Raw genomic sequence first — 26,048 nt, 5'->3', positions numbered from 1 at the left:
CCAATATGTTGAAACCCCGTCTCTACTAAAAGTACAAAAATTAATTGGGCATGGTGGTGGGCACCTGTAATTCCAGCTACTCGGGAGGCTGAGGCAGGAGAATCACTTGAACCCAGGCAGCGGTTGCAGTGAGCTGATATGGCGCCATTGCACTCCAGCCTGGGAGACAAGAGTGAAACTCCATCTCAAAAAATAAATAAAAAATAAAAAGGACTTTCCTAAATATAACAATGTCCCCATTAAAGAGATACAGTGTTGGCTAAACTGGATTGTCTTATACTGCAAGTTGTCACCCAAAACTATATCCAGACCTTGAAACTTAACATAGCAAAGAATAAACTCTAATAACCTGAAAAACTTGTCCATATTTTTTAAAATGAAGATTTTACCCAAGAGATTGAACAGGCGACCACATCTTGCCTCTTCCTAACGTTTTACAGATGGCTTGGGACACTCCCTCATAGAACATTTAGACATTTACAAGCGAGTTCATTTAGCTATTTGAAAGCATAAATTTTTTTTTTTTTTAAATGGAGTCTTGCTTTGTCACCAGGCTGGAGTACAGTGCACTATCTCGGCTAACTGCAACCTCTGCTTCCTGGGTTCAAGCGATTCTCCTGCCTCAGCTTCCCAAGTAGCTGGGACTATAGGCATTAATGCTTTTTAAATAGTTTATATAAATTCTGTTTTGATGATACTTTCTCTTGTCAAATAATATTTTGATTCAAAAGTTTTTTAAAATTTTGTTTCCAACCTTAAGAATCCATTTCCCAGTGAAACACTTAAGCTATATGATATTCTCATTAAAAACAAGTTTCATCACCTAGATTGTCCTCAAAGCTCTAAGACAACAAAATAAGTGAATTGCTTCAGATTCAAAACTTTCAGACATGTGTGGTGGCTCAGGCTGGGCATGGTGGCTCACACCTGTAATCCCAGCACTTTGGGAGGTCAAGGTGGGTGTATCACTCGAGGTCAGGTGTTCAAGACAAGTCTGACCGGCTGGTCTTTAGTAGAAACCCCATCTCTACTAAAAATACAAAAATTAGGGGCGGTGGCTCACGTCTGTAATCCCAGCAGTTTGGGAGGCTGAGATGGGTGGACTGCCTGATGTTGGGAGTTTGAGACCAGCCTGGCCAGCATAGTGAAAATCCCACCTCTATTAAAAAAAAATACAAAAACTGGCCAGGCATGGTGGCAGGTGCCTATAATCCCAGCTATTCGAGAAGCTGAGGCAGGAGAACTGCTTGAACCTGGGAGGTAGAGGTTGCAGTGAGCTGAGATTGTGCCATTGCACTCCAGCCTGGGCAAAAACAGAGTGAGACTCTGTCTCAAAAAAAAAAAAAAAAAATACAAAAATTAGCTAGGTGTGATGGTGGACACCCATAATCCCATCTACTTGAGAAGCTGAGGCAGAAGAATCACATTGAACCCGGGTGGCAGAGGTTGCAGTAAGCTGAGGTCATGCCACTGCACTCCAGCCTGGGCAATAGAGCAAGGCTGTCTTTAAGAAAAAACAAAAGGCTGGGCACAGTGGTTCAGGCCAGCACTCTGAGAAGCCAAGGCAGGTGGATCACAAGGTCAGGAGATCAAGAACACCCTCACCAACATGGTGAAACCCCGCCTCTACTAAAAATACAAAAATTAGCTGGGCATGGTGGTGCACACCTGTAGTCCCAGCTACTCGGGAGGCTGAGGCAGGAGAATTGCTTGAACCCAGGAGGCGGAGGTTACAGTGAGCCAAGATTGCACCACTGTACTCCAAGCCTGGCAACAGAGTGAGATTTCATCTCAAAAAAAAAGGAAAACTTTCTATGTGTTCTAAGAATGCAAATGTTGGTTGGACATGGTGTGGAAAGCTGGTGCAGCTACAGGAAGAAATGAGAACAAGGCTTAACACTCACAGGTCTCCAGACAGGGGTCACCATGGGCCACACCAGGGCCATGAAGCACCAGTGTCAGTCAGGAGGCAGAAGCAAGGTCCAGGGAAAAGCCCAGGCTACAGCCTTTACTGGGTTTCTGAGAAAAAGGCAACACAGGTCACGGTGAACAATTTAAGTTGGGCTAGTCTGAAGAACTTCAGCAGGCTCTAGGGGTGGTCTCTAATCATTTGGCACCTGACCCTGGGATGCTCTAGTATAGGAGACAACTGGCTTGAAATGGGAGAGTTAGATAAAGAAGTGATTGAGCCTTGGGATTGTTGGTTTGCAAATCAAAGATATGCTCCAGGCTGAGCCCTTTGCCACGTGTAGGAAATGGCTAATCCTGGGAGGGGCAGTCTCTCACAAGCCAGCAAGATGTCAAAACATGGCAGAAAAAATTTTAATACATAACTAATACACAATACTTTCAAAAAACTTCATATTTCTTAGCTATAGTTCTACAGCTAACACTAATGATGACGACAATGTAATCTAAACCTTAAAATACCTGTGAACTAATCATATGAAATTGTAACTACATAGGCTGGGCACTGTGGCCCACACCTGTAATCCCAGCACTTTGGGAGGCTGAGGCAGGCAGATGACCTGAGGCCAGAAGTTGGAGACCAGCCTGGCCAACATGGTGAAACCCCGTCTCTACTAAATATACAAAAATTAGCCAGACATGATGGCACACACATGTAATCTCAGCTACTCAGGAGGCTTAGGCAGGAGAATTGCTTGAACCTAGGAGGAGGCTGCAGTGAGCTGAGATCACACCACAACACTTTAACCTGGGTAACAGAGTGAGACTCCATCTCAAAAAAAAAAAGTTACTGAACAATCTGGATCTTGGCTAGAATTTTCCCCTCACAGATTCTAAATTGAGATTACCAGATATTTCATGTCCGATATACAGTCATATGCCCAAAGGTAAAGACTGCAACATTTGTACATATTACATAATCAGAAAACTAAGTACACGCAGAGACATCAATCAACATCAATCTTCAAATCGCAGAGAAGACAATTTTCTATATTTATACCTTTAATCATGAATAAATATGTTACAAGAATAAAACCATGGCTAAAAATTACCAGAATGTGTGGTCCATTATTTATTTCTTACTTTGGAACAAATAATAAAACAAGTTAAATTGTAAAGGCCCTTCAGATGAAAATCAATTCACTGGCTAAAGTAACCCTAAAAAAATGAAATTGAGGACGATATTGAGGTGAGGGTCAGATGGCGCTAGTCATGGACATTTTAGAATGGTTTTATTACATAAGGGTAGAGGACTCCTGACTGACATGTTACCACAGGGCCCAGAGGACACCAGAGTGATAAGGAGTGCACAAGTAAGGTGACTGTCTTCTATCGGCAACAATTCAGTGACATAAGATGCGCGTGGAACTTGCCTCCCAAATGCCAGCAGAGATGATACCATTCTATTAGGCAACACTAACAGTCAAAAGCAAAGTGGGTAGAAATACCAGTATACTACATACAGGGCCTCGAATCCAGGCCTCTGAGGTGATGGCTCGTTGGCTCACAGATTGCTATGCTTCTGAGTGAGATAGGCAGTAGCCAGCAAGGACATTGCTTATGTAACTGAAAAAGATCAACACTACCTCACTTGGGAGAACAGCAATACATATTTATTGTCTTGTCCCATGACTATGTTAACTCTCCTTTTCTCCATCACACCATATCCCTCAAGGACCCTGATTATCATGCAATTTTGCAGAGTATCAGGATCCACCTACTAATGACATTATATCAATCTGACATACAGCAAGCGGCAAGTACTCTGGATGCTATGGTCAGAAACAAGAACAGCAGAGGGTGGGGAATAGCGGTTAAATATAGTCAGTGGCTTAGCACATCAGTGAAGCCTCCAGAGATACAGGGTTCTGAGACCTGATGAAACACCCATCCAAGGCAAAGGACAAGTCAATGCACCTGCGCCATTACTACTAAGAAAGAGGCAGGGTGACTGACTGAAAGGCTGGTTTGGACTTTGGAGGCTGCGTGTACCACTCCTGGCAATATAGTCCCATCCCATTTACTATGTTATGAGGCAAAGAGGACTCTTTCAGAAAGGATCAGGCTATGCTGTGAGCCACCCTACCAGTTGAGCCATAGAAGATGTCAGATCCAGTGGTTTTGTTAGTTAAGAATGCTGTCTGGAATCTCTGGAAACCACAATAGGGAGAGCTACAGTGCAAACTCCTAAGTTTCTATGGCTAGTTCTCTCCTCAAATGCTAAAAACTTCTCCATTTGAAGAGCAATTCCAGGAATGCTACTGGCATTCTTAGTGTCTGACCAAGATAAGAAGTGACTCTGCAATAACGCTGCCAATCATGCACTGGTATTGTCGGAGGCATCCAGCCTTACGATAGGGCTCATAGATGAAGCAGCAATTTACTGTATGATGAAAATATACATTCAGGAGGACATTAAGTAAATGACAAATACCACATGCAGAATCTAAAAAGCTGAATTCATAAAGGAGAGAATAGAACAGTAATCACCAGAGGCTGCAGTGGGGGTTGGGAGGTGGTTGGGGAGATGTTGGTCAAACGATATAAAATTTCCTTTAGTTTGTTAGAGTAAGTTCAAGAGATTGATTGTGGCCAGGTGCAGTAGTTTACGCCTGTACTTCCAATACTTCCGGAGGCTGAGGCGGGTGGGTTGCTTGAGGTCAGGAGTTCGAGACCAGACTAACCAACACGGTGAAACCTGTCTCTATAAAAAATACAAAAATTAGCCAGGTGTTGTGGTGGGCACCTGTAAGCCAAGTTACTCAGGAGGCTGAGGCAAGAGAATCAGTTGAACCTAGAAGGAAAAGATTGTAGCGAGCCAAGATCGTGCCACTGCACTCCAGCCTGAGCAACAAAGTGAGACTTTGTCTCAAAAAAGAAAGATTCACTGTAAAACATGACTATAATTAATAATATATTGTCTTCTCGACAAATGCTAAGGTGTTCTCACCACAAAATATTATCTAAGTGAAGCAATGCATGTTAATTAGATTTTGCCATTCTATAATGTGTGTATAAATGCACATATATAAACGTATATATACACACATATGTAAATGTATACATTTTCACCAGCTTGGCCAACATGGTGAAATCCTGTCTCTACAACAAATAAAACAAGCTGGGTGTGGTGACATATGCCTGTAGTTCCATCTAATTGGGAGGCTGAGAGGGGATGATCACTAGAGCCCAGGAGGGCAAGGCTGCAGTGAGCCATGATCACACCATTAAACTCTGGCCTGGGCAACAGAATGAGACCCTATATTTAAAAAAGGGGGCCAGGCTAGGTGGCTCATGCCTATAATCCTAGCATTTTGGGAGGCCAAGGTGGGATCACCTGAGGTCAGGAGTTAGAGACCAGCCTGGCCAACATGGTGAAACCCCGACTCTACTAAAAGTACAAAATTTGAGGCAGCAGCAACACGGAGGAAATGGGAGTGAACCGAGAGCTTAGTGACCAACATGAGACTCCTCAACAAGCCCAAGAGTGAGATGACCCTGGAGGAGTTGCAGAAGCGAGAGGAGGAAGAATTTAACATGGGTCCACTTTCTGTGCTCACTCAGTCCATCAAGAACACCCAAGTGCTCATCAACTGCTGTAACAATAAGAAACTCCTGGGCCGCATGAAGGCCTTTGATAGGCACTGCAACATGGTGCCGGAGAATGTGGAGATGTGGACTGAGGTACCCAAGAACGGCAAGGGCAAGAAGTCCAAGCCAGTCAACAAAGACTGCTACAACTCCAAGACGTTCCTGCACGGGGACTCAGTCACTGTGGTCCTGCAACCCACTCATCACTGGCAAGTAGGAGCCATCTATCCCTATCAGTCAACAGAACTCACTCCCCTGTCCTGTGGAGACCACTGCTGCTGGTGTTGAGAATAATAAACCTCTGTGTTATTTTCTTTAAAAAAAAAAAAAAAAAAGTACAAAAATTAGCTGGGCATGGTAGTGAATGCCTGTAATGCCAGTTACTCGGGAGGCTGAGGCAGGAGAATAGCTTGAACCCAAGTGGTGGAGGTTGCAGTGAGCCAAGATTGTGCCATTGCACTCCAGCCTGGGCAACAAGAGCAAAACTCCATCTAAAAAAAGCAGGGGGGGCGGGGGTGCCGTGGCTCATTGTGATCCCAGCACTTTTGGAGGCTGAGGCAGGAGGATTGCTTGTGGCCAGGATTTAGAGACAAGCATGGGCAACAGGACAAAACCTCGTCTCTACTAAAAAATACAAAACTTAGCCAGGCAAAGTAGCATGTTCCTGTAATCCCAGCTACTTGGGAGGCTGAGATATGACAATAGCTTGAACCTGGGAGGCAGAGGTTGCAGTGAACTGAGATCGCACTACTGCACTCCAGTCTGGGTTACAGAGTGAGACTGCCTCAAAAATAAATAACTAAAAAAAATAAAAGTGTAAAAACAAAAACAGAAAAGAACTTGGTATGGTTTAGCTGTATCCCCACCAAAATCTCATCTTGAATTGTAACTCCCACAATTCCCTCATGTTGAGGGAGGGACCAAGTGGGAGATAATTGAATCATGGGGTGGGTCTCACGGATGCTATTCTCTTGAGAGTAAGTCTCGCGTGATCTGTATGGTTTTATAAAGTTTCCCTGCACAAGCTCTCTTCTCATCTCCCACCATGTAACACGTGTCTTTCATCTTCTGCCATGATTGTGTGTCCTCCCCAGCCATGTTAAACCTCTTTTTCTTGTAAATTGCCCAGTCTCAGGTATGTTTTTATCAGCAGTGTGAAAATGGACTGGCACAGAACTGATCCCTGTCCACAGAGTGCATTACACAGAGGTGGCCCAGACCATGTTACCTACGACTGTTGCCTCGCCCCTACCTCATATTCACACGTATGGCCTGTAGGGGTTTCCTGTGACAGTTGATGGAGAAGGGAAAGACCCAGGGCTATTTTATATAACCCTCACTATTGTGCTGAACTCATGGATGGATGAGTTCAACACAGTAGTGAGGGTTAGATAATGAACTGGGGCTATCCTACAATTTTCTGAGGGCTACACCTGACAGCGGTGAGATGTCCTTTCAGTGTGCGTATTTTTCAACAGTAAACTTTGTCATCAACTCTAGGTGTAGGAAAAATGGCTAGAAGTATGAATATGCATGTATTCTTTGCTGACTTGGAGCCAAGGAAAGGTACTATTTTTGACAACTTGTACTCCCTCTCACCAAAGCTGATTTAGCCATGGCTGCTGCCACATATCTGACCTAGCTAGTAACAGAAACCAATGCTGAGCTCTTAGTATAGTACCACACCCCAAAGAGTCACTAGCTTGCCAGCGGGTATCAAACTGATTACAGCAGACCCCTTCCATCCTATAGTAATTGATCATCCTTGGGACTGACAAATATTTGAGGTATCAGCTTCTTTTTCTACTTGTAGCTCCTCTACTAGTACACCTATTAAAGGGCTCATAAAGTAAGTATCTCATAGACTGACCTGGGATCCCATTTATATTTTCTTAACCATTGGCCCCATTTCAAAGCAAAGGAGGGGCAACATTGAGCCCATGTGCCATCACCCGAAAGATGCTTTCATAACAGAAGACTGGAATGACTTCTTCAAACCCTGGCTAAGTTACTAATCCCCAATGTGATGGTATTTAGAGATGGAATCTTTGGAAGGCTATTAGGGCATGAGGATGGAGTCCTCATAAATGGGATTAGTGCTTTTATAACAAAGGCTCCAGAGAGCTCCCTTGCCCCTTCTACCATGTGAGGTCACAGGAAGGCCATCTATGAAGGCAGTGGGCTCTCAGCAGACACCTGATCTACCAACACCTTGCTCTTGGACTTCCCAGCCTCAAGAACTGTGGGAAAGAAATTGTTGTTAAGCCACCCAGTCTGTGGTAATTTGCTACAGCAGCCTGAGATGACTAAAATGCTCATCAGCTGGAGATGATACCCTGCAGGGTATGTGTGTGCTCCTTCAGGATGCAGTATATACATTTAACCTCTGCAACCTTGAACTCCTGAGCTCAAGAGATCCTCCTGCCTCAGCCTCCCAAGTAGCCGGGACTACAGACACTCGCCACTAGGCCCAGCTAATTTTTTTTTTATTTTTAGTAGAGACAGGGTTTCACCATGTTGGCCAGGATGGTCTGGATCTCTTGACCTCGTGATCCACCTGCCTTAGCCTCCCAAAGTGCTGGGATTACATCTCCTCATATACTTTCAAAAAATTTTTGAAAGAAATTCAAATGTTGTCCTAGAGTTTGCAACGCACAGTGTAAACTAATCCAAGACCACTTTCAAGCAGCACTAAATATTGCTTCACAGGTAGTATATGTAGGTACTTTATAACAGAGTGATACAGTTCGGCTGTGTTCCCACACAAATCTCATCTTGAACTGTAGTTCCTGTAATCCCCTTGTGTCATAGGAGGGACCCAGTGGGAGGTAATTTAATTATGGGATGGTTACCCTCATGCTCTCATGATAGTGAGTTCTCATGAGAGCTGATGGTTTTATAAATGTCTTTTCCCCCTTTTGCTCAGCACTTCTCCTTGCTGCAGCCATGTAAAGAAGTGCCATGTGAAGTGTTGTTCTCTTCCCCTTCTGCCATAATTGTAAGTTTCCTGAGGCCTCCCCAGTCATGATGAACTGTGAGTCAATTAAACCTCTTTCCTTTATAAATTACCCAGTCTTGGGTTTGTCTTTATTAGCAGTGTGAGAATGAACTAATACAAAGAGTATCCTCACCTGTTCTCTTTCATCCCTTATAACACTGCAGTCATTAATCTCATTTATCCATTAGCTATAATCACAAAATGCACTTGAACTGCTGTTACATCAGTAAGAGTAAGAAAAATACAAGATATTATTAGACCATTACTTATTCCTTCTCTAACTACCTTCCTTTCTTTACATAGATCTGAGATTCAACCCCATACCATGTTTCTTCTCCCTGAAGAGCTTCTTTTAACATGTTTCACAAGACAGGTCTACTAATGACGAACTCCCTCAATTTTGTTTACTTAAGAGTCTTTATCTCACCTTCACTATTAAAAGATAATTTTGCTGGATACAGAATTCTAGACTGTTCTTCTTTTCAACCTTTTAAAATATTTCACCCCACTCTCTTCTGCTTGAATAGTTTTTTAAGAGAAATTCAATGTAATTATTTTCCTTATTTATCTATGGGTAAGTTGTTCCCCCCAATCCCTACTGGCTTTTTTAAAGATTTTCTCTTTATCTTAGATTTTTCTGTAGTTTGAATATGATAGGCCTAGGTGTGGGATTTTGGTGTGTCTCCTACTTGGTGTTCTCTAAGCTTCCTGGATGTGTGGCTTATGTTTGTCACTAATGTTGGAAAATTCTCACTCATTATTGAATATTCCCTCAGTTCCTTTTTTTTCTTCCTCTGTTATTTCCAAGTTACATGTTACACCTTTTGTAATTGTCCCATAGCTCTTAGATTTTTTCTTTATTTTCATTCTTTCTCTTTGATTTTCAGCTTTGAAAGTTCCTAGTGACATCTCCATGTTCACTGATCATTTCATCAGCCATGTTTAATCTACTGTCTTCATTTCTGTTAGTGTTTTGGTTCTAGCATTTCCTTTTTGTTCTTTTAGTTTCCAACCCTTTGATTATATTACCTATCCCTGCATGTTGTCCACTTTTTCCATCAGAGTTTTAAGTATACTAATCACAGAAACTTTAAATAGTTGGTGTGATAATTCCACAACCTCTTCCATATCTGAATTGAGATCTGATACTGGCTTTCTATTTAGAGAGTTTTGCTTTGTTTTCGTTTTGTCTCTTAGCATGCCTTTTAATTTTGCTGTTGTTACTGAAAGCCAGAAATGATATATTAGGTAAAAGGGATAAATGGATATGGGCCTTTAGTGTAGTTTCATTTAAACAAATTTTTGTAATCTTTATTTTTAAAATTATTCCTGACTACATCTACTGTTTGCTGTAGCTGTGGTGTCAGGGGCGAACATTTCCTCTAGTGTTTTTGTTTCTGTCTTCCCTGTCATCCCTGTGTTCCCCTATTTCTTAAGTAAGACCTAAGGCTTGCAGTTCTTTTACCTGTAACTCCATTATTATACAGGCAGCTGACTGATGTGCGTTAAGGTGTGATGTGAGGGGAGACAATCTATACTGCTATGATTGGGTCACGGTCTTTTACTGAGCCTCTGCCCCTGTAGCTGATGTGGAAAATAGTTTGGTGGTTTCTTAAAAAGTTAAATAGAATTACTTTATTGAGAGGGAGAAGTTATGTAGTTAGGGTGGGTCCTTGGTAAAACTTTTTTTTTTTTTAAGACTCAGTCTCACTATATTGCCCAGGCAATCTCAGCTCACTGCAACCTCCACCTCTGGGGTTTAAGTGATTCTCGTGCATCAGCTTCCCAAGTAGCTGGGATTACAGACGCCCGCCAGCACACCTGGCTAATTTTTGTATTTTAGGTAGAGACAGGGTTTCACCATGTTGGCCAAAATCAAAAGGCATGCTAAGAGACAAAACAAAAACAACCATTTCACCAGGCTGGTCTCAAAGTCCTGACCTCAAGTGATCTGTCCACCTTGGCCTCCCAAAGTGCTGGGATTACAGATGTTAGCCACCATAAAATCTGGCCGATAAAACCCTTTTAAACAGAGAAACAGCCTGAAAAGCCAGGCTGCAGGCAGATAAGGAAACCTGCACAATCCTCTGGCTCACTCAAATAAAGGAACTTGCTCCCAACAAAGAACCGCCTTTGTTCTTTGAGCCTAAATAGATGCCCACAGCTACCGTGGTAAGAGAACAAGGGCTAAAACATAGAAACGCCTTTGTCCTTTGTGTAGCCAGTGGGCTTCCAGGAGATAGTCTCTTCTTTTGTGTTCTGGTGTACCCAGTGGGTTCCGGTGGGCACTTTCCTTTCCTTTTCTGGACATGCTTTGGATTATGAGCCAAGCCACTATGAATCATCACTTCAGTTTCTGTTTTGTCCCAGGCTAAGCTTTCCCTTCAGCTCCTGATTGGTCCTGGGCCAAGTCGAGTAGAGCTTTCTTCAAGACCACTCAGCATATTCCTTCCCTTCCCAGTCCATAAAAACCCCAGACCCCAGTCTCACAGTAGACAACCCACTTGGGCCCCCCTCTTTGCTCTAGAGAGCTTTCTTCTTTCACTTATTAAACTTTCACTCCAGCCTCGCCCTTTGTGTCCATGCTCTTTAATTTTCTTGGCCCCTGAGTGATACCTCTCAGTGACAGACTACTACATTGTGGTGCATCGGCGAGACCGCAACGTTATGAAGCAACAATTCTACTTCTAGTTAAAAATAAATGTTCACATAACAACTTGTAATATATATGTTCAAAGCAACATTATTCATAATAGTCAAAAAGGAGGAACAGCTCAAGTGTCCATGAACTGAAAAATAAACTGATATAATAAAAGATAATTCAGCCATAAAAGGAACTAACTAGCATTTCTCTCAAATGCTAAAGAATGTTTCTTAAAAACATCAAGCTAAGTGAAAAAAGCCAGAAACAAAAAGCTACATAGTGTATGATTCCATTTATATAAAATTTCCACATCAGGCAACTCCATAGAAACACAGAGTAAATGTAGCAGTTGCCAAGAATAAGGGTGTTGAAATAATTGGGACCAACTGCTGATAGAGATGAGATACTGAAACAGAAAAAGGACATGTAAGGAAAGTTTCGTTTTGCTTTTGAGACAGGGGTCTTACTGGCTAGAGTGCAGTGACACCATCATGACTCACTGTAGCTTGGACCTCCCCAGGAGAGCACGATCCTCCCACATCCTCCTCCCAAGTAGCTGAGACTACAGGCACACACCACCACATGTGGCTAATTTTTTTGTATTTTTTGTAGAGACAGGGTTTTGCCATGTTGCCCAGGCAGATCTTGAATGCCTGGGCTGAAGCAATCCACCTGCCTCAGCCTCCCAAAGTGCTGTGACTATAGGCATGAGCCATATAAGCCATCACACTTAGCCATATGTAAAGTCTGAAGGAAATGTCATACAATCGACTTCAGTTAACAAAAATATGCCAATATTGGTATGCTAATTGTAACATGCTAAGATATGATAACAACAGGACAAACAGTGTGGAGTAATACATTGAGAACTCTGTACTATCTTCACAATTTTTGCAAACCTAAAAGTTTTAAATTTCTGTAAATTTAAAATTATTAAACAAATGGTAAAAAGTATCAAAAGCAGCAAAAATCAATGAGAAAAAGTGAAATTAAAGAAAACATTTAAAATCACCAATTATAAATATGCTAAAAAGACTAAAAAGAAAATAATGATGACAGGAAGAAAATACATAAATGGAACTTGCAGAGATTTTCTTAAAAATCACAGAATATGGGAGCCGCAGTGGCTAAGGCCAGCTGTCCTGGCGCATGAGGAGGCAAGGCTACATGTTTGATGCCAGCCTGGGGAACACAGACACCTCTCATCCACTTAAAAAAAAAATCATGCGGTGTAACAAATGTACATTAATTAAACTATGTCATCAAGTTCATAATAAAAGCCTTATGAATTTGATGACCTAGTAAGTGTCCCAAATTTTAAAACACTGAAAACAAAACTGAAAAAACAAAGCCTTAGTGTCCATGACAGAATGCTTAGTGGCCAAAAATACACTGAAGTCCCAGAAAGAGAGAAGGGAGAAAGGGAAAATATTTTTAAAATAATAGCAAATAGTTTCCAAAATTAATGAAAACTATAACCCAAAAAGTTCAAAGAACCCTAAGCATGATAATTGAAAGAAAAAATACACTAAGGCACATCATAATGCAATTCCTAAAAACCTTGTAAACAACAACAACAAATAAAACCATGTTTAAAGGAGAGAGAGAAAAAGCATGCAACAGGCCAGGTGTAATCCCAGCAATTTGGGAGGCTGAGGCGGGCGGATCACCTGAGGTCAGGAGTTGGAGACCAGCCTAGGCAACATGGTGAAACCCCGTCTCTACTGAAAATACAAAACTTAGCCGGGCATGGTTGTGTGCGCCTGTGATCCCAGCTACCCAGGAGGCTGAGGCAGGAGATTCACTGGAACTCGAGAGGCAGAGGCTGCAGTGAGCTGAGATCCCACCACTGTACTCCAGCCTAGGTGACAGAGCGAGAGAGAGAGCGAAAGAGAGAGAGAGAGAGAGAGAGAGAGAGAGAGAGAGAGAGAGAGAGAAGAAAGAAAGAAAAGAAGAAAGAAAGAAAGAAAGAAAGAAAAAAGCATACAACGTATTCTGAGGAAGAAAGATTTAAAAATTATCTTACACTTCCATCACAAAGTATCCAGGCCAAAAAGAAAAAGAAAAAGAAAAAAAAAATGAAATCTTTGCAGTATTAGAAGAAAAAACCCCTACCAACATAATTGCTATTCCATCTAAAAAAATCCCCCATAAACAGGCAAGAAATACCTTTTTACACTCCCAAAAGACAAAAGCTGAGAACACTCATCATCAAAAAAATTGCATTACCAGAAATGTTAAATGGAATTCTGTAAAACAAAAGGAAAAGATTTTCATTTCAGATGAAAATCTGAATATGTGCAAACACATGAAGAATTTACTAAAAATGGTAAATAAGACAAATATAAAATATTTCTCCTTGAAAAATTTCTCTAAAAGGTAACTGTTTATAGCAATCAAAAATAATATATTGAGGGATTTATTAGAAACACAGAAATGGGGTCAGGCATGGTGGCTCACACCTGTAATTCCAGCACTTTGGGAGGCCGAGGCAGATGAATCACCTGAGATCGAGTGTTGGAGATCAGCCTGGCTAACATGGAGAAACTCTGTCTCTACTAAAAATACAAAAATTAGCTGGGTATGGTGGTACACGCCTGTAATCCCAGGTACTTAGGACGCTGAGGCATGAGAATCACTTGAGCCCAGGAGGTGGAGGTTGCAGTGAGCCAAGATCATGCCACTGCACCCCAGCATGGGCAACAAAGTGAGACTCTAAAAAAAAAAAAAGCAATGGAAAGTATGACAACAGTGCAAAATAGGAGAGGGTAAACTAAGTACATTCCATGATCTTTTATTATTTCAAGGCAGATTGTGATTAAAGAAGCTGATATAAGTTTCAAAGAAATACCTATATAATAATTTTTTTAAGTTGAGCCAAATTGTGAACAAAATGGAATATTAAAAAAATTTTTTTTAATAAAGAATAATGGTATACATTTTTTTTAAAAATTAGTCTAAACAATATGTATGGCATATACATATTTTTCCCTGTTCCTCCTTTCCTCTAGAAATAACAAGGGACAAGCAAAGGAAATTCTGAAAAGTGGTAAGAAAAAGGTAAACTGGCAATATGACCCCAGAACTAAGGAACAATACAACAGCATGGCACCTTATCTACATAGAATGAGGCATCCCAGACCCAGCATTTCCTGACCTTCAACCTAGCAACAAAGCAGCCCTAATAAGCTCGTTTTTCTTCTTGAACTAAAGGGAGTCCCCTCTTACAGGCTCAGGCAAGCCTGAAACCCCTGACAAAGGAAACTGACCTGGAGAATCCTCCAACAATAAGTAGGCCGAGAAGTGCTCCTCTTCCCCACCAAGAGACAGAGGTAGGTGAGACACAGCCAAGACAGGTCTCATCCAGGAGGCCTCTTTGTATCCATAGGCCTAAGAATCCCCCATGCCCAACAAAAGACACTTCATGGCCTGGCCTAGAGAAAATTCTTTGGCCCCTTCAGGCAGCACCAACAGGAACCAGTGGCAGACCCATCTGTGCTAGGTAAAATGATAACAGAAAGACTCTGAAAACTGTCACTGGAACCACAGCCCATAAAAGTAAGCCAGGAACTGCATGGTGAAAATTAAAGATGTCTGCCTGTAAAAATAAGAATGAAATAGGACTCCATTTCCAAACATAAGTAGAAAAAATGTACAGAATACCTTTAAAAATCACACATCATGGCCAGGTGCGATGGCTCGTGCCTGTAATCCCAGCACTTTCGGAGGTAAAGGAGGGCGGATCATTTGAGGTGAAGAGTTCGAGACCAGACTGGTCGGCATGGTGGCGCATACCTGTAATCCTAGCTACTCAGGAGGTTGAGGCAGGAGAATCACTTGAACCCAAGAGGTGGAGGTTGCAGTAAGCCAAGATCATGCCATTGCACTCCAGCCTGGGGAGAAAGAGGCAAACTCTGTCTCAAAAAAAAAAAAAAATCAGACATCATAATAAAAACCAACAACAACTTGAAAGAGAGAAGAATCAAATTATGCTGACACTGAGATAGATCAGATATTGAAATCATCTGAAAGACTTTAAAGCAGCCATCAGAAATAATGCTTTAAGCCAAGGGTATTGTCTCACCTGTAATCCCAGCACTTTGGGAGGCTGAGGGTGGGGTGGATCACTTGAGGCCAACAGTTAGAGACCAGCCTGGCCAATATGGCCAAACCCCACCTCTACTAAAAATATTAAAACTAGCCAGGGGTGGTGGCACACATCTGTAATCCCAGCTACTCAGGAGGCTGGGACAGGAGAATCACTTGAACCTTGGAGGGGGAAGTTGCAGTAAGCTGAGATTGTGCCACTGCACTCCAACCTGGGTGACACAGTAAGACTCCATCTCAAAGTAAAAATAATAATCCTTCAAAATCAATTAAACAGGAGTGACATCACCAAGGTGGCTAAGCAAAAATACCTAGAGCTAGTGCCTCTCACAAAAACAACCAAAACCACTTTCAATGAAAATACCTACAGGAGATCAGAATACAGCACATGAGTCAAAGAATCCTGCAAAGCACAGAGACACAGAGAAACTCAGGTGGCTGCACAGACAAAGAAAGGAAATACCTTACCCCCGCCCCCCCATAGCCCAACTGGGATCAACTTGGAACCAGGAAGGACATTTCCCTGCAGGGAAAAGGCATACAGGAGGACGCCAGCAACCCCCATTACCACTGTAGATACCTACAGTCTTTGCCACTGGGGACTCCTGCAGTCCACACAAGTGCTAAGCCCATCTGAGGGAGTTGCCATATAGCTATGCTCCACAGCTAGACCAGTGAAACAGCATAGAGCCCAGAAAAAAACCCAAACATATATGGTGAACTAATTTTTGGCAAAGTGCACTAAGTGGATATGATGACGGAAAGACATCTCTTCAATAAATGGTTCTAGGAAAGCATGCAAAATAATGAAATGAGACCCTTTGTTTTTATTTTTGTTTTTTAAGATGGAGTCTTGCTCTTTTGCCCAGGCTAGAGTGCAGTGGCCTTGGCTCACTGCAACCTCTGCCTCCCGGGTTCAAGCGATTCTCCTGCCTCAGCCTCCCAACTAGCTTGGATTACAGACGCTGGCCACCATGCGCGGCTAATTTTTGTATTTTTAGTAGAGACGAGGTTTCACCATGTGGTTCAGGCTGGTCTCGAACTCCTGACTTTTGTAATCCACCCACCTCGGCCTCCCAAAGTGCTGGGATTACAGGTGTGAACCCCCATGCCCAGCCAAGACCCTTTTCTTACATCACACGAAAATCAACTCAAAAATAAATAAAATAACTAAAAATACGACCTGAAACTTGAAGAAAACACAGGGGAAAAGTTCCTTAACAGTGGCCTTGCCAATGATATTTTGGATATCACATTCAAAGGTCAGGCTACAAAAGCTAAAATAGATGGAACTATAAACTAAAATGCTTCTGGCCGGGCGCGGTGGCTCACGCCTCTAATCCCAGCACTTTGGGAGGCCGAGGCGGGTGGATTGCGAGGTCAAGAGATCGAGACCATCCTGATCAACATGGTGAAACCCTGCCTCAACTGAAAATACAAAAAAAATTAGCTGGGCATGGGGGCGCGTGCCTGTAATCCCAGCTACTCAGGAGGCTGAGGCAGGAGAATTGCCTGAACCCAGGAGGCGGAGGTTGCGGTGAGCCGAGATCGCACCATTGCACTCCAGCCTGGGTAACAAGAGCAAAACTCCGTCTCAAAAAAAAAAAAATGCTTCTGCATAGCCAAGGAAACAATGAACAAAATGAAAAGGCAACATATGGATTGGAAAAACATATCTGCTGCAAAAACCATATAGCCCATAAGGGTTTAATATAAAAGATTTATTTAGAAACTCATACAAGTCAATAGCAGAAACAAATAACCTGGTTAAAAAAATGAACAGGTCAGGCGCGTTGGCTCATGCTTGTAATCCCAGCACTTTGGGAGGCCAAGGCAGGTATATCATCTGAGGTCAGGAGTTTGAGACCAGCCTGACCAACATGAAGAAACCCCGTCTCTACCGAAAAAATACAAAATTAGCTGGGTATGGGGGTGCATGCCTATAATCCCAGCTACTCAGGAGGCTGAGGCAGGAGAACCACTTCAACCTGGGAGATGGAGGTTGTGATGAGCCATGATCGTGCCATTGCACTCCAGCCTGGACAAGAGCAAAATCCGTCTCAAAAAAAAGGACAAAGGATCTAAATAGACATTTCTCCAAAGAAGAAATAAAAATAGCTAACAGGTATATGAAAAGGTGCTCAATATCAGTAATCATCAGGGAAATGCAAATCAAAGCCACTATGAGATAATATCTCATACCTGTAGAATGGCTATTAACAACAAAAGACAAAGGATAGTAAGTGTTTGCAAGGGTATGAAGAAAAGGGAGCTCTTGTACACTGCTGGTCAGAATATAGATTGGTGCAGCCATTGTGGAAAGCAGTATGGAGAGGCCTACAGACATTAAAAATAGAACTTCCACCTGACCCAGCAATCCTGCTTCTTTCTGCCTATTCCGAAAGAAGATGATATCACCACCTCATATGAACATTACTCACAATAGCCTAGAAACAACCTAAGTCTCCATCTATGAGCAATAGAAAATGAAATTGTGACATGCTTATACAATAGAATATTATTCAACCTTAAGAAAGAAGAAGGTGCCAGGTGCAGTGGCTCACGTCTGTACTCCCAGCACGTTGAGGTCAAGACGGGCAGATCACCTAAGGTTGGGAGTTTGAGACCAGCCTGACCAACATGGAGAAACCCATCTCTACTAAAAGTATAAAATTAGCCAGATGAGGTGGCACATACCTGTAATCCCAGCCACTTGGGAGGCTGAGGCAGGAGAATCACTTGAACCTGGGAGGCGGAGGTTGCAGTGAGCCAAGATTACGCCATTGCACTCCAGCCTGGGCAACAAGAGCAAAACTCCATCTCAAAAAAGAAAGAAAGAAGGTGGCTCTGCCATTTGCCATGACATGAATAAAACTGAAGAACTGGAGGACATAATGCTAAGTGAGATAGGCCAGTTACAGAAATTAAAATATTGTATGATCTCACTTACATGCGTAACTTTTTAAGAAAGTCAAATATTGAGATAAAGAATAAAACAGTGGTTAACAGATGTAGGGGCAGGAACAAAATAAACAGGGAGAGGCAGGTCAAAGCATACAAAGTAGTAGACATGTAGGATGAACAAGGTTAGAGATCTAATTACAGCATGATTACAGTATATTATAGTTAATAATATAGTGTTGTATTTGTAAAGATTTTAGCTGCTCCTGCCACAAAAAGATGGGTAACTACATATGATGGATATATTTACTATTGTAAACATTTTACTACCTATATGTATCTCTTATCATAACATCTTAAATATACAGCTACCCCTTGAATAACACAGGTTTAAACTGCAGGAGTTCATGTAATGTGAATTTTCTTCCACCTCTGCCACCCCTGAGACAAGAGCAACTTCTCTTCTTCCTCCTCCTCAGCCTATTCCATGTGAAGATGAGGATGAAGACCTTTCTGATGATCCACTTCCACTTAACGAATAGTAAATATTTTTATCTTTCTTATAATTTTCTCAGTAACATTTTCTTTTCTGTAGCTTTACTATAAGAATACAGCACATCATACATATAACCTGCAAAATATGTGTTAATCAATTAATACTGGTAAAGCTTCTGATGAACAGCAAGTTGTTCTTTAGGGAGAGTCAAAAATTATACATGGATTTTTGATGCAGGGGTCTGTATTCCTAAACCTCACATTGATCAAGGGTCAACTGTACTTATAAAAGAAAAAAATTAGCTTTAAAACAGCCTTAAGCAGGTCCTTCGGAAAGTATTCCAGAAGAAGGCATTGTCATCATAGAAGACAACAGCTCCACTCATATTACTGCCCCTGAAGACCCTCCAGATGAAAAAGACTATCCAGATGAAAAACAATGATATTGATGATCCTGATAGTATGTACACCCTGGATAATGTGTGTGTGTATGTCTTGGTTTTTAACAAGAGTTTTAAAAGTTAAAAAAATTGGCCAGGCACGATGGCTCACGCCTATAATCCCAGCACTTTGGAAGGCCAAGGTGGGCAGATCATGAGGTCGGGAGATCAACAACATCCTGGCTAACATGGTGAAACCCCGTCCCAATAAAAATACAAAAAATTAGCCAGGCATGGTGGCACGCGCTTATAGTCCCAGCTACTCAGGAGTCTGAGGCAGGAGAATTGCCTGAATCCAGGAGGGGGAGGTTACAGTGAGCCAAGATCATGCCACTGCACTCCAGCCTGGGTGACAGAGTGAGACTCCATCTCAAAAAAAAAAAAACAAAAAAAAGGTAAAAAAATTACATATTGGGGATAGTGGCTCACAATTATAATCCCAGCACTTTGGGAGGCCATGGCAGGAGGCGGATTGCTTGGGCCCAGGAGTTTGAGACCAGCCTGGGCAATATGACGAAACCCTGTCTCTACCTGCCCCCCCATCAAAAAAAAAAATCAGCCAGGTATAGTGGCTTGCACCTGTAGTCCCAGCTTCCTGGGAGGCTGAGGTGGGAGGACCACTTGAGCCCAGTAGGTCAAAGCTGCAGTGAGTTGTGATTGTACTACTGTACTCCAGCCTGGGCAACAGATAAGACCTTATCATTAAAAAAAAAAAAGTAAAAATATTAAAGAGCTTATAGAATAAGGATATAAGGGGGAAAACATGTACAGGTGGCTGTACAATGTGCTTGCGGTTTTTTTTCTTTTTTCTTTTTTTTTTTTTGAGACTTGCACTGTCACCTGGGCTGTAGTGCAATGGTGCAATCTCAGCTCACTACAATCTCTGCCTCCTGGGTTCAAGCAATTCTCCTGCCTTGGCCTCCTGAATAGCTGGGACTAGAGGTGTGTGCCACCACATCCAGCTAGTTTTTTGTATTTTTAGTAGAGATAGGAGTCTCACCATGTTAGCCAGGATGGTCTTGATCTCCTGACCTCATGATCTGCCTGCCTTGGCCTCCCAAAGTGCTGGGATTACAGGCGTGTTGTGTTTTAAGCTAAGTGTGTTATTACAAAACAGGCAATAGTTAAAAAATAAAATGTTTGGCTGGACACAGTGGCTCACACCTGTAATCCCAGCACTTTAGGAGGCTGAAGAGGGCAGATTGTGAAGTTGGGAGTTCAAGACCAGCCTGGTCAACATGACAAAATCCTGTCTCTAATAAAACAAAAATTGGCAGGACACGGTGGCGGGCGCCTGCAATCCCAGCTACTCAGGAGGATGAGGCAGGAGAATTGTTTGAACCTGGGAGGCGGAGGTTGCAGTGAGCTGAGATCGTGCCATTGTACTCCAGTCAGGGCAACAAGAGCAAGACTCCGTCTCAAAATATAAAAATAAATAAATAAAAATAAAAAGTTTATAAAGTAAAAAAGTCCCAGAAAGCTAAGGTTACTTTATTATTGGAAAAAGAAAAGTATTTACTATAAATTTACTGTAGCCTAAGTGTCCCATGTTTATAAAGCCCACAGTAGTGTACAGTAACTTCCTAGGCCTTCACATTTACTCCCCGCTTCCTGACACACAGAACAACTTCTACTCCTGCAAGCTCCTCTCAAGGTAAGTGCCCTATACAGGTGTATCATTTCTAAAATCCTTTATAACATGTTTTTATTGTACCTTGACTATGTTTAAATACACATATACTGCTGTGTTACAACTGCCTTCAGTATTCAGTACAGTAACTTGCTATATGGGTTTGTAGCCTAAGAGCAATAGGCTGTATTGGAAAGCCTGGGTGTGTAGTAGGCTATACCATCTAAGTTTGTGTAAATAAATACTCTCTATGATGTTCAAACAATGACAAAATCACCTAACGATACATTCCACAGAAGGTATCCCTTATGATTAAGTGATGCATGACTATCTACAGAAAATCTCAGGGATTCACAAAAGCTATCAAAATTAAGTTTATCAAGAAATAGAGTTTATCATGGAGATAGAGTCGGTGTACAAGTATCAACTGTATTTCTATATACAAACAAGGGACAACTGGAAATTGAAATTAAATAATAATATTTACAATAGCTCCCAAAATCAAGATATACCTAGGGAAAAATTTAACAAAACATGTGCAACATCTGTACCGGCAATTATAAAACATTGTTGAGAAAGCATTAAAAAACATTTAAATTAAAGACACAATTAAATGGAGATATATATCATATTCAAGGATGAGTCAATATTAAGATGTCAATTTTCCCCAAAGTTGTTTAGAGAGGAAATGAAATCCTAATCAAAGCAGTCCTTTTATTTTTTTTGAAATTGATAAGCTTGTTCTAAAATTGAAGTGAAAAGGACTTAGAAAAGTCAAAATGATTTTAAAACAGAAGAACAAACTTGAAGAAATTATAGGACTCCATTTAAAGGTGTAATTTAAAGCTAAAACAATGCTCTGTAAAGAAGATACAAAAGTCAATGTAACATAGCGGTCTCCAACTTTTTTGGTATTAGGGACTGGTTTCGTGGAGGACAATTTTTCCAGACCAGGGTGGGTTTGAGGAGATGATTTTGGAATGAAACTGTTCCAGCTCAGATCATCGGGCCCTAGTTAAACTCTTATACAGAGTGTACAACATAAATCCCTTATATGCTCAGTTCAGAATAGGTTTGCACTCCTGTGAAAATCTAATGCTGCCGCTGATCTGACAGGAGGCAGAACCCAGGCAGTAATGCTTGCTTGCTCACCAGCTGCTCACCTTCTGTTGCGCAACATGGTTCCTAAAAAGCCATGAACCAGTACTGGTCCGCAACCCAAGGGTTGGGGACCCCTGGTGTAAAATAAAAAGTCCACAGGTAAACAGCATCTCCGTCCCACATACAAGCAAACATGCACAAATAATCAACTGGATTTCAACAAAAGTACCAAGATAATTCAATCAAAAAAATTAAACTTTTCAACAAATGGTAATGAAACAGCTGAATAAGTCAAGTGGAAGAAAATACATCTCAATTATTAATGTATACCATATACAAAGATTTACTCAAAATAGATAACATTTACTCAAAATATATCAGACATTTTGAATAAATTTACTCAAAACAGATATAAAAACAGAGTCAAGGCACTGAGAAAACAGAGGGAACAAACTTTGTTAACATTAAGTCTGTAAAGATTTCCTACTCAAGACCATTAAAGCAAAAAACTGGCTGGATGCAATGGCTCATGCCGTAATCCCAATACTTTGGGAGGCTGATGTGGGTGGATCACTTGAAGACAAGAGAGTTAAAGACCAGCCTGGCCAACATGGCAATACCTCATCTCTACTAAAAACACAAAAATTAACCAGGTATGGTGGGCACCTGTAATCCCAGCTACTCAGGAGGCTGAGGCATGAGAATCACTTCAACCCAGGAGGCAGAAGTTGCAGTGAGACGAGATCACTCCACTACACTCTAGCCTGGGTGACAGAGCAAGACTGTCTCAAAAAAACAAAAGAACTGATAAATTGGACTTTATCAAAATGAAAAACTTGTCTTCAAAATCCATAGACCGGGCTGGGCACAGGGGCTCTTGCCTGTAATCCCAGCACTTTGAAGGCCGAGGGGGGTGAATTACCTGAGGTCAGGAGTTTGAGACCAGCCTGGCCAACATGGTGAAACCTCATCTCTACTAAAAATACAAAATTAGCTGGGCAAGGTGGTGCCTGCCTGTAATCCTAACTATTTGAGAGGCTGAGGCAAGAGAATCACTTAAACCTGGGAGGCGGAGGTTGCAGTGGGTCGAGATTGTGCCACTGCACTCCAGCCTGGCCAACAAGAGCAAAACTCCAACTCAAAAAAAAAAAAAAAATCCACACACTGGGGAATAATATTAACAATAAATAAATAATTCCTGAAATTCAATAATGCAAAGAGAAAAAAAGAAAAAAACAATTAACACCTGGGCAAACAATGTGAGTAGACATTTCATAAAATATGATAAACAAATGGCTAACAAGTGAAAGATGTATAACATCATTATTCATCAGGTGAATCCAAGTGAAAACCACTGTGAAATGCCACTATCCACTGATCAACCTAATTAAAAACAGTGACAAAACCACGTATTGGCAAACACGTAGTACAATTAAAACTCTCAAACACTAATGACAAAACTGTAAAATGGCACAACCTTAGGTTTGCAAAGTAAATACACATAAAGCCAAATGAAAGCTTTACATGTACTTATCCTATAAACCCAGAAACTTTACACCAAATATTCACCCAAGAGAAATAAAAATACATATCTACATAAAAATACATAAGAATGTCCCCTGGCAGCTATTTTAGTACATTTTGTGTTGCGATAAAGGAATATATCATATAAGTAATTTTTCTTTATAAAGAAAAGAAGTTTATTTGCCTCATGATTCTGATGTCCGAGAAAGCTCCAGAATGGGCATCTTGGAGGGCCTCAGGCTGCTTCCACTCAGCAGAAAGCAAAGGAGACCCAGTGACCACTGTGCATGGAGCTCAAATGGTAAGAGGAAGCAAGAATGTAAAGGGAGGTGACAGGCTATTCTTAACCACCAGCTCTTATGGGAACTATTAGAGCAAGGAATCCCACACCCCTGAGAGAGGGCATCATCTATTCATGAAGGATCTGCCTCTAGGACCCAAACGCCGCCCATTAGGTGCCACCTCTAACATGGGATCAAATTTTGACAGGAAGTTCGGACAAGACAAACATCCAAATGATAGCAGCAGGCATATTCGCTGCAATAAAAAAAAAAAACCAGAAACAAAAGAGGAATAGATAAGTTACAATATACGTGTACAATAGAATAGTAGTTAGCAATAAATTAAGGTGTTACTAGTACATGCTAAAACATGGGTGAATCTCAAAATCATGCTGAATCAAAGCAGACAGACACAAATGAGTAAATCCTGTATAACTCCATTTATGGGAAATGCTATAAAAATCAGGCAAGAAAAAGAAATAAAGGGTATTCAAATAGGAAAGGTGGAAGCCAAATTGTCTCTATTTGCAGACGACATGATAGTATACCTAGAAGACCCCATCACCTCAGCCCAAAAACTCCTGAAACTGATAAGCAACTTCAGCAAAGTCTCAGGATATAAAATCAATGTGCAAAAATCACAAGCATTCGTCTACACCAATAACAGACTTAAAAAAAGCCAAATCAAGAACGAACTGCCATTCACAATTGCTACAAAGAGAATAAAATACCTTGGAATACAACTCACAAGGAACGTAAGGGACCTCTTCAAGGAGAACTACAAACCACTGCTCAACAAAATCAGAGAGGACACAAACAGATGGAGAAATATTCCATGTTCATGGTTAGGAAGAATTAATATCGTGAAAATGGCTATACTGCCCAAAGTAATTTACAGAATCAACGCTATCCCCATCAAGCTACCATTGACTTTCTTCACAGATCTGGAAAAAACCACCATGAACTTCATATGGAACCAAAAGAGAGCCCGCATAGCCAAGTCAATTCTAAGCAAAAAGAACACAGCGGGGGGCATCACACTACCAGATTTCAAACTATACTACAAGGCTACAGTAATCAAAACAGCATGTAACTGGTACCAAAACAGAGATATAGACCACTGGAACAAAACAGAGGCACCAGAGGCAACACAACATATCTACAACCATACAATCTTTGATAAACCTGACAAAAACAAGCAATGGGGAAAGGATTCCCTGTTTAACAAATGGTGTTGGGAAAACTGGCTAGCCATGTGCAGAAAGCAGAAACTGGACCCCTTCCTTCCTGACACCTTACACTAAAATTCACTCCAGATGGATTAAAGACTTAAACATAAGACCTGGCACAATAAAAACCCTAGAAGGAAATCTAGGCAAAACTATCCAGGACATAGGAGTAGGCAAGGACTTCATGAACAAAACACCAAAAGCATTGGCAACAAAAGTCAAAATAGACAAACGGGACCTAATGAAACTCCACAGCTTCTGCACGGCAAAAGAAACAGTCACTAGAGTGGATCGGCAACCAACAGAATGGGAAAAAATTTTTGCAGTTTACCCATCTGACAAAGGGCTGATATCCAGAATTTACAAAGAACTCAAACAGATTTACAGGAAAAAAACAAACAAGCCCATTCAAAAGTGGGCAAAGGATATGAACAGACACTTTACGAAAGAAGACATATATGAGGCCAACAATCATATGAAAAAATGCTCATCGTCACTGGTCATCAGAGAGATGCAAATCAAAACCACATTGAGATACCATCTCACGCCAGTTAGGATGGCGATCATTAAAAAATCTGGAGACAACAGATGCTGGAGAGGATGTGGAGAAAAAGGAACACTTTTACACTGTTGGTGGGAGTGTAAATTAGTTCAACCATTGTGGAAGACAGTGTGGCGATTCCTCAAGGCCTTAGAAATAGAAATTCCATTTGACCCAATTACTGGGTATATATCCAAAAGACTATAAATCATTCTACTATAAGGACACATGTACACAAATGTTCATTGCAGCACTGTTTACAATAGCAAAGACCTGGAATCAACCCAAATACCCATTGATAATAGACTGGATTGGAAAAATGTGGCACATATACACCATGGAATATTATGCAGCAATCAGAAATGATGAGTTTGTGTCGTTTGTAGGGACATGGATGAATCTGGAGAACGTCATCCTCAGCAAACTGACACAAGAACAGAAAATGAAACACCGCATATTCTCACTCATAGGTGGGTGATGAAAAATAAGAACACATGGACACAGAAAGGGGAGTACTAAACACTGGGGTCTATTGGGGGGGGAAAGGGGAGGGCCAGTGGGAGGGGGAGGTGGGGAGGGATAGCCTGGGGAGAAATGC

At 41.4% G+C, this 26,048-nt stretch overlaps 1 protein-coding gene, 1 long non-coding RNA gene and 1 pseudogene across 5 annotated transcripts in view; 1 reads left to right on the top strand and 2 right to left on the bottom strand.

Annotated features, from left to right (window-relative positions):
* LOC100398456 (uncharacterized) overlaps nucleotides 1-26,048 on the bottom strand; it is a 149,780-nt gene that overhangs the window by 100,375 nt on the left and 23,357 nt on the right. Inside the window, exon 3 of one of the 4 annotated variants that reach the window (XM_078345233.1) lies at nucleotides 1,905-2,019. The exons of the other annotated variants lie outside the window; for them this stretch is intronic. The gene's annotated coding sequence lies outside the window, so the exon portion shown is untranslated. The remainder of the gene's footprint in view (nucleotides 1-1,904; nucleotides 2,020-26,048) is intronic. 4 annotated transcript variants of the gene reach the window in all.
* LOC144578626 (uncharacterized) lies at nucleotides 2,953-15,099 on the bottom strand. The gene is made up of 3 exons (XR_013524800.1): nucleotides 14,865-15,099; nucleotides 4,459-4,672; nucleotides 2,953-4,351 (listed from the first exon to the last, which is right to left on the bottom strand). It is a non-coding gene; the product is annotated as an uncharacterized LOC144578626 (long non-coding RNA).
* Nucleotides 5,317-5,776, top strand: LOC100397003 (small nuclear ribonucleoprotein Sm D2 pseudogene; annotated as a pseudogene).

Source organism: Callithrix jacchus, chromosome 12 (assembly GCF_049354715.1).
Source record: "Callithrix jacchus isolate 240 chromosome 12, calJac240_pri, whole genome shotgun sequence".
In the NCBI taxonomy this organism is placed as follows: Eukaryota; Metazoa; Chordata; class Mammalia; order Primates; family Cebidae; genus Callithrix; species Callithrix jacchus.
This window is presented reverse-complemented; position numbering and strand designations above follow the sequence as displayed.